Consider the following 9,967-nt stretch of genomic DNA (forward strand, 5'->3'; position numbering starts at 1 on the left):
GTAGGTTTTTTACCAATTGAAAAGGGGCCTGGGAGCACTCACTAGTTCATATAAATATACTACTAGGTACTGTGTAGATCTAGTGGAGCTGATCAAATTCTACACTGAGGAAATCACCATGAGGACAGGTCTGGCTAGTGGCTGGATCACACTAAATACTATGACAGAGTCCGTTCAAGCTCTAAATGTATTTCAAGACTCGATCCTAATTTTCAATTTCTGAACCACAAATCCACCTTAGAAAAGTTAAGTGGAAACTGAAGACCAATATTTCAAAGGCAGAGATATTTAAAACCTCCCATACATCAAGTATTTAACCTAATCCTTGGTCATCATATCTAAGGAATCTGTGTCTCATAATTTCCAATTTTATAGAAAGCACCAAAACCCCTTTCTCTGGATAAAAGGGAAAATCTTGAGGATTATAAAGAAACTTGGGAACATGGTGCCATTTATCTGAATTGTAGAAGCATTGTCAATTAATGTATGGCTTTACTGAGATGTAAGGTGGAGGGATGCCTAAAAAAAAATGAGAATCATGTACTTTTATACATTAAAAAGGCCAGGTTTTTTATTTCATAAAAAGTGTGACAAACATTTGTTAAATGGAGGAATACACATTTCTTACATAAACTAGACTTGGTAGACTATTGAAAGAAAAAAATAATTCTCATGGTCATCATAATGTTTGTGTCAAAAACTTCAGGAGCAAATGAGACCACAGATCTGTTATTGGGCAGAGGTAGAACAAGAGTTAAAGAAACTTCCATCACCTCAACCCCGTATTCCCTCATATAAGAAGACTCCCTTCAGGTATAAGACAGGACTTGTTAGAGCAGGTGAAGCTCCCTGACATCCAGCCAAGATACCCCAGGAATGGACTAAAAAGGCACATAGGACTGAGCAAGGTCTTGGATCAGTTCTGTGTGTCCAGAGGGAGAATGTGGAGACACTGAGTAGCAGACAGTTAAAGAGAGTTGTATGGGGAGGGTTAGAATATAATAAGAATTGTCAACAGGGAACCTCACATTATGGAAGGAAGGAACATTTAACTGAGCCACTTTCTGAAGGAAGACTTACCAAGGGAGCCCTTAGTTATACCAGAACTTACTTCCAAATACTCTCTGGTCTGGTTCCAGATACTTATGAAAGAAAGAGTGAAAGAGCAGTTAAAAGTCCCTTTGAAGACTAGTGTGTATTCAGTTGAGGAAAATGGGCAAGGAGGTAACTCTCTGCTTCACCGACATCTGGAGGACATTGGCCAACTCCAAGAAGTGTGACGACCTATATTCATCTCCATAGTCCAGAGGAGTTTCTGTCTGACTCTTCAACCCTAGGAACCATCCATCAGGCTCAAGAGCCCTCATGTAGAGCACAAATTTCAGTCTATTTGGGAGTATTTAAGCAAATCTTAAAACAATCATATCTTAAGATGTTTTGGAATAAATTCACATGTGATAGAAGTTTGAACTGGATAACTGCTTTGTTTGAGCAGTTATTATAGGATAACTGTCCTATAATCTTATTGGATAAATTCAGAGTTCTTTTCAGGAGCTCTCTCATTTTGTGTAGGCATGAAGAAGGAGAAATTATGGGAGGATAGGGCTGAGGGAGGAGGGCACAGACCACATCTGAGTACTTTAGCCTTAAAAATCCCAATGTTCCAGTGCTTACTTCGGCAGCACATATACTAAAATTGGAATGATACAGGGAAGATTAGCATGGCCTCTGCACAAGGATGACACACACATTCGTGAAGGCTTTCATGTTTTTGTTCATATTTATTTTTTAAAAAACCCTCAAAAAAGTCCCAATGTTCCAAAGTCTATAAAAAAATAAGCTTTTGCCCTTCTCTAGGTAAGATGGTACTCTTACCTAGAAGGATAAAAAGACAGCCAGGAAAGTTCCACTGAGACTTTATTTCCTATCAAATGTAAAACCAATTAATATCCAAAATTAACTTCCACTGCTTCCCTCTGCGTGAAGATTGGATTCTTTAACTGTCAAACCATCTTGAGCCCACCCATATAGGGAATTTTCCAATGAACTTCTTGACACCAGGGATAGTAACACTGCCAGAAACATTTTCTAAGGCCAACACATCCTTTCCGAACTGGCTTGCATGGCTTGGAGGGGGTGGTGATGTGTTTTTTCTTCCCCCCATGCCTCCCTTGTCTAAGGTCCTGGACATTGATGAGTCAGTTAAAAAAAAAAAAAAAAAAAGGAAAAGGTCTTATTCATCTAGTTCCATAAAAGAGGACACTTCAAAACAAATGAAACAAGAATATCAGAAGAAAGACTAGAAACAAGAAAAAAAAAAAAGAATAAATCAAAAAGGGGGAACATCACAAAAAGAGGAAAAAAAGAAAAGAAAAAGGAAAAGCATTCTTCCACTGCTAATACTTCTGAGATCTTGAAAAACTAATGGAACCTTAGGCTTAAGCCATTAAATTTTAAATTTTGGTTTTGAATATTATTTGACTTTCCTTGCAATTTTCTGTATAATTATGCTTTGCGGAACACCTTTGTGGCTCAGTGGGTTAAGTGTCCGACTCTTGGTTTCAGCTTAGGTCATGATTTCACAGTTGTGAGATGAAGCCCCCATGTTGGGCTCTGCACTGACAGCTCAGAGTCTTCTTGGGATTTTCTCTCCCTCTCTCTCTGCCTTCCCCACTCACGCTTTCTTTCTCTCTCAAAATAAATAAATAAACATTTTTAAAGAGTATGCTTTTTCAATAAATCATAGCCTTTTACATATAGAATGAATGAATGAATGTGTAGAATGCCACGTCTGGGTGCTGGTAAGTTTCAAAATAATGAAAAACAATAAAGAATGGAATTTGTCTAAAAGGTAAATAGCACTGTCAGCCAGCTTCCTGGGGGTCACTATCGTCTAGCATTAATGAATTAAACACAAGTTTTTACACTGAAGTCTCCATGCAATTTTCCTATGCTGCCTCCCTTTAGTGTCATGGTTAAGAATTTGATAGAATCCTCAACCTATCTAGAGAAAAAAAAGAACAAATGCACAAGTAACCAATACTTCAGAGGGTTTCTGGGCTCCCTGAAGCCTATACACTTATTCCCTAAGGTTCATGGACATTTAGTTACTAACACCTATGCAACCATATTGCTTCTGGAGATGCTTACACCTTTAAGGTTTCTGCAACTGGTGACATGAATAATTATTAGCTCTGACTCATTCAAAAAGCCTCAGTCACTTACCTTGGTACAAATGTGTCTGTGAGATGAGGAGATGACATTCTCCTAGGGAATGGAGAGAAATCACCCTTAACGCCACTAACCAGACTTTAAGTATTACATATAGTATCACAATAGATTGAGTGACAGAACTGCAAAAGGATGCATGTCACAGATACTAGAGAATATATTCCAATAAAGTCTATTTCCAAATTATGGACAGAGAGTTTCCATATACCTGACACCATTGGAATTCTCAAGAATTACAAATATTTGTCATATTTTACACACTGTAAATCTGTGTTCATTACATAGCCAAGATAAAGTCTTAAAGTTTTTTACTTTACCACCACATCTCATCTTATAGTAAAAACATGCTTCTCCGCCCCCATGACAGGGTTTTAACTATAATTATGTATTATATTGACACTAAGCAATGAAGTCAATAACATAATACCCTAAGACACCAAGAGCAAGTGTACACACCATCGATAGGAAAAACAAGAATAGGTAGTTAAGACCAGAAAAAAACATCAGAGACAGAGAAACATGGGATTCTAGCCCTTTGGACCCTAGAAAACTACAGAAAGTAAGATATGAAGCAAGATTTAACATCTAGACTTACATAAACTAAAAGAAACGTTGTCTAAAAAGAGAGAGCATGGATTTATTCCAAAGCCAGGAAGCTATGGTATATATAAGGAAAACACCAGCTAAATCCCCCAAACAAACTCAAAATCATTATAAAACACTTGGAAGAATTTTTTGGAAGAATCAATTTAACTTGTACTTTAAGGTGAAGTTTAGAATTGAAGAAAAGCTGACAACCAAAATTGTTTCTGCATGTTGGTATCAGATTCCATATCTCTCTAATGAAGAAAACCATCTGGCTTTCTTTACTTATGTATGCAGTCTTTTCTGATGTGGCACGATTTACTTCTGCTTAACTTTATAATATTCTTTTCTCCCTTTACAGCTTTCTTTTCAAGAATGCCTTAGAGAACAACATTCTCTAGAATATTGCTGAATTGCATGACTTCTGAGATTCTCAGGGAAACATTTTGTTGTTCTTGCTTTGAGAAGATCTTTGAGGAGAACTATTAGCATAGTACATTAAAAACAATAAATATTTATTGACCCAAGTGAGTAGGAAGCCAGTCTGGATTTTTCCTAATGTTTTATATGAGCATCTATGGCTCTAACATCTGGGCTTGTGGAGCTTACAAGTCAGCTGTCAGAACAAAACACATGAGATTTTGGGCAATAGCTGATCACTGTCAAGTAAGTGGTACATATAAGTGTGCAGAGAAAGCAGGAGATCACATAGAGTTAAGTGCTCATGAAAAGTTTCAAGGACCATGTAGAAATTTGCTGCTTTATGCATGGATATCTGAACAAGATGGAGCTAGATGAAATATACTGGTTATGATAATGACAGAGACCTTCAACCTTGTTTCTTAACTCATCTCCCTAGCCAAACCAACTCACACTCTTGGTGGCAGTTCTATGCATCCACCCAGAGACCCAAATTCTAATCAAATTTTGGGAATTGAGAAATAAAATTTAGATTAAAAGCAATCTTACATTTCCTCACTCACTTGGTATAATAAGTATAATACGAGGAAAAATAAAAAGGCAGTGGGAAAATTTGTGAAGTATGTATTTATTTAATTGTAATCCATTAGCCATTTTCTCCTTCTCAGGTGATGCTAACTAACTCTGGTGATACAAGATTGTAGTGACTTAGGATTTTTGCTTACAAGTTCAATAAATTTGTGACTCATTAGCATGCTCTCTTACTACTAGTGTACTAATACTTTGAGAGTCAATGAAAACATAATGGTTTCACCACTTGCTTTATGATAATGATGTTAGCGTTTTAATGCCAGTTTTTCTCACACAACTGTAGACTATCTAATAAAGGAGTAAATAAATAGACATGGCTTTGGATAGAGGAGTTTTCAGAAAACCCAACAATATCCATGAAGACTTAAAGAAGATGGGGAAATAAATACACATTTTCTGTGCTCTGCTACTGCCTTTTAGAGTTTAATTTCAGTCTGGTGATTTTTGGTTTTGACCCAGATTGAAAATAGCTAATCTACTGATTTGGAGAAAATGGATTCAGGCGACTCAGCAAGTCAGAAAGATATATGTAGTTTCCATGTACTGGCTGTATATTCTGGTTAATTTCTAATAGGAAAGTTTTCAGAAAACAAACTTAGTTAAAAGACCATGTGACTATGTAATTAAAATGTTTGGCCCAGAGAGGTGTTTTACCAATCATCAAGTAAAATCTACCATGTTTCAAAGGAATGCATGGATAAACTAGAAGCAAGAGTGCAAAGTAAAACTCTAACTCGTGCTTCCTGCTCCACTTCTTTCCTGGATTCCCATGTTCTACCATCTGAGCAGTGTCAACCTCAGCTAACCCTATAAACTATAAACTGCCTGCAGCTGAGGCAACAAGTTTCCAGTTTCCTGGAATCCATAGGCACTGAACTCTACAATCTCCATTCTTAAAACCTGAGGCAGAGTAGTTCTTTTCTCCAAACCACATCAGTCTGGGAAAAGAAAACCAAATAACCCCAGTGGCTGACATCCCATGTCAATGGGGTTCACAGGATACTATTTTCAGGCGGTTAGGGTTTAGGGCAACTCCAGGGTAGGGGTGGGGTGGTGGGAACTTCCAACAAGTTCCCAGGTGATGGTATCACTGGTGGAGGTAGTCCTCACTGTGAAAACCACTGGTCTGTCAATAAACGCCCCTCTTTCTGTCATGGCTGCCTGCCTGGCCATTTCTAGGCATCCTGAATTCAAGCACAACACTACTGCACCCTGTCCACAAGAACAGACTTTTGCACGGTGGCACGTCTAAAACATTTTTCCATATTTATTTTGATAATGGTACAATATTATTCTTCAAATATCACTAATATTTTTCTCTATGATGCTTAATTTTTGAAGTTAGAAGTGGCAAACTCATCAGATTCTAATTATAAACTTATCCTTACTAAATAATGCTAGTATGATTTTACTCTTGTTCTCTCTGCCCCTCACCCCCAAACTTGCCTTTCTGTAAAGTGTCTCAGTGGGAAGAATGAAGTACCTTTTCCATTCTCATGAACTTCTCCTTGATCCAAAGACATCTGAATGAAAGAAAAACAAAGTGAGTGGTAATTCTGTCCTACCTCTACTTCACCTGTAGGCCAACAGTTCATATGGAATTGGAGTATTCTTAATAGGGTGCTGTCTCACTAAGACAAATTTCAATTCATTCCCATTCTGTGCATCTAAAACATTTGCTCAGATTCTGAATCTTTATATTAATTCAAAAAACATATATAAAAGCTGCTTGGAAAGCTTAAGGTACTATATAATTGTTCTATGAAGATTCTTGGTTGCAAAGAGAGTAACCGCCTCCAGGTAACTCAGAGCAGTTTGTTTGTACATATTTGAAGATTCAGGAGAAGTAGGTCTCTGATTCAGAGGAATGTCAGGAAGGTACACTGGGCTTTAATGAACTAGAGCTGGGAAGTAGAAAGTAGGCAGGTCAGGGACTCTCTTCAATTCTCTCTCTCCCTCTCTCTGTCTCCATAAATGATGCATTTCTCCCTCCATTTATCCTCTAACCTTGCCCCCTACTCCAACCAAACACACACTCTACACAACCTACCCCCTTGGCTCCACATAGCTTAATTGTCCCAGTTTTTCAAAATCCAAACTTTACAGGAGAAAAGAAATATGGCTCCAGTAATTTCAGCCGTCCACCCCCAGTCTAGATTTTCTTTCCCAGCTGTGTGGATTGCCACTCCTAGCAAAAATGTTAGGGTAGGCCAGTGTTGCACAGACAGTGGGAGCAACACCAATGGAGGACAGAAAGCTGATTGTGCAGAGAGAGAAATCAAACTTCATTCAAGGCTACCAGCAGCCTGCCAGCTCATGGTAACAGTCCAGAGTTGATCCAAGTCGGGGCAAGATCCAGGGCCATATGCCCCCACACTGACAGTCACTGAATACAGGCTGCACCCAGAAAGAGGGGTGACCTTGGGTAAGTCAGTTTCCTTTGGCTGAAACAACTCTCAAACAGGGCTGACAGCTGGTGGCATCTCTCAGCAGCCTTCGCGGCAGCTGGACGCTAACTCCTTCATTCCTGGAAGGCGGTGGGGTAGCACATCACACACTCCACCAAAGCCTGCTCTTGGCACCATTTGAATTTACTTCTTCCTATAGGTTCTGGGGACAGCTCCTTCAGGATTTCTGCAGAACTTCCTCTCTTCCCCCAGGAAGCTCTCTTCCTGGAGCTCTCTCCCAGGAGCTTGGAAGAGGAAGGCTAGTGAGGAGAACCGAGCCTCCTCTGCTAGAGTTGGTCTCAATGCCACAACAGATGCACTTTGTCTCCCTTCTCTACTACCCAGTCTAGATTCCTCTCAGCCTCAACCAGCACTCTGTCTGGTCTCCATAATTTTCATGGTGATGTCACTTAGATCCTTATCCCTGAGATCTTACCACTATGCCCTTCTCTGATTGTAATTACTGCACTTCTCTATCTACAGTCAATGTAGGGCAAAAGATTACCAAGAAGTACCCAAGTGAATCATTCAGATCAAAGATGTATTCCTTCATATTACCATGTGTAACAGCAGCGCCACTTCCTCCTCCTGATCAACATCATTATTTCTACCAAAATTGAAATCCATCTTTTTGTCTGCTGTTCTCTGACACGAGGAGCGCCAAATGCTGAGATGACAGCTTTAGCTTAATGTTTCAAGGGGACTTTTGGCTGTGTCCTTTGATGGAAATGCTTCCCTTTTGAGAACAAGAATCTCTAAATGGGCAGGATAGGAAGCACACATTACCCAAATGGATCAATGGGAGTGATGGCTAATGGGGTCATTCCTGTTTCCTCCACACTTGGTTCCTAAACTATGTATTTTGCCAGTAGGAATATAACACCATTAAAAGATCTTTGATTCAAGGTATGTTGTCCCAGAGGGTGAAGCCCCTACTGGTAAAGTATTATTTTTGAGCTATGTCTTCAGCTGAGCCTTCAACAGTCTGCCTCTCTATTCTCTCAGGCTGGCAACTCCTGGGTAACATAGCATGCATTATAAGCAGCGAATTCTATGCTCATGGGCCCCTCCTTTGCTATAAAGTATGTCTGTTGGTATGATACAGAACAATCCTTGCTTGGGAATCAGACATTCTATAGGCTCCCAATAGTTGTGCTGGCCAAAACCCTGCAGGAAAAACACTCCTATTTGGAATATGTGTCTATTCCTATAAAAATGAATCAGCTCTTCCATGATAGAAGGGCTCAAATGTAGTCAGATCGCCACCAAGTAGATATTTGTTTTCCCAATGGATGGTACTGTATTTGTAGCTCAGCTTTGGTCTCTGCTACCTGCAGTTGTCACTTCTTAAAGTGCTGTTGAGCCCATGTATAACTTGCATCCCTGCAATCGGTGCTACTCATTTCATGCATCCATGTGTAGCACTGGGATGAACAAGAACAGAAGCTTGGCTGATTTCAACAATTGTTTGGTTGTTCAGTGCCTCTTCCATGGTAGATACTCCATGGTGGGACGAATATGCAATACAAAGATCTTCACACTTTGTGTTCACACCATGTATTCATTCATGTGCTTGCACTCCAGAGTTCCTTGTTCCCAGTCTTCTAATATTTCTCCTTCCAGGACCCAGACAAGACAACCAAGCCATTCACAACTGCTCATGTGTTTGTATATGTTTCATACATTAAACCACAAAGTAGGAGACCAGATGTACTGCCTGAAACTCTACCCATTGAGAGTATCACCACCCTCTTTCGAAAACATGTCTGAATAGTATGTTCTATACTGTTTGGTGCTATAGACAACCACTGTATATTTTCAGCTGAATCTCCTTTAAACTATACAGAGGGCTTTTTCGAATGAGAGCTGCTGGGTAAATATAGGTAGAGAAAGTGGGTATCTGGCCTACATGTTCATCCATATTGCTTGTGCCCTTGGTCCTGTTTAGGTTTGATCCAGGTGAACATCACCCATTCTCTATCATCTAGGTTAGTTGTTAGATGTGCTCTACCTTATGATATAGTGGGTCTGATGAAATTCAGCTTATAACAGACGATTCTGTCCAAATGAACATTTGGTGCCCCATGGAAAGATATTCTGTCTCTACCAGGGCCTAGTGATATACAAGGAGCTGTTTTTCAAAAGATGTATAATTCTCTGCTTTGAACGATAGATTCTTGCCCCCAAATCCTGTGGACATTTGAGACTTAGCATAAACTCCACATGATATATTTCTCTACCACTGATATCTAATACCACAGATCCTGCCAGGTCATATAGCTCAAGTGGCAGAGCACTCACACTTCAGCCTGAATCTGTTGCAGGACTCTTTCTTGCCCAGGGCCTAACTCAAAGTTGGCAGCCTTTTGTGTCACCCCATATATAGGTCAGAACTGTGTTCTTAGATGTGGAAAATGCTGTATTTACAACTTGAAAAGATCTACAAAGGTTTTCTTCTTTATGGTAGAAATTCAAAAGTAAATAATTTGTTATTTACTTTGGAGGAAGTGTATGATGTGTAGGATGCAAAGAGTCCCTGAGTGTTTATTGGTTTTATTCTCCATTCTCTAGAGTACATGAGTCCTTACCAAGTTCTCCAAACTGCTAGCCATTTCTTGCTATTTATTCTGTTTAGTATGATATAAAAATACTTTGGGCCAGCATAATGATAAGATGTTCATCTAGTCTATATT

General features: G+C 39.3%; 1 non-coding gene across 1 annotated transcript; it reads left to right on the forward strand.

The window, feature by feature from the left end:
• The first annotated feature begins 1,666 nt into the window (after positions 1–1,666).
• Positions 1,667–1,773, forward strand: LOC124500718 (U6 spliceosomal RNA). The gene has a single exon (XR_006959649.1). It is a non-coding gene; the product is annotated as a U6 spliceosomal RNA (small nuclear RNA).
• The last annotated feature ends 8,194 nt before the right edge of the window (positions 1,774–9,967 follow it).

The sequence above is a fragment of the Lynx rufus genome, unplaced genomic scaffold, assembly GCF_022079265.1.
Source record: "Lynx rufus isolate CCGP_SWC_20201006 ecotype Redwood Valley unplaced genomic scaffold, mLynRuf1.p SCAF_6, whole genome shotgun sequence".
NCBI classification, from domain to species: Eukaryota; Metazoa; Chordata; class Mammalia; order Carnivora; family Felidae; genus Lynx; species Lynx rufus.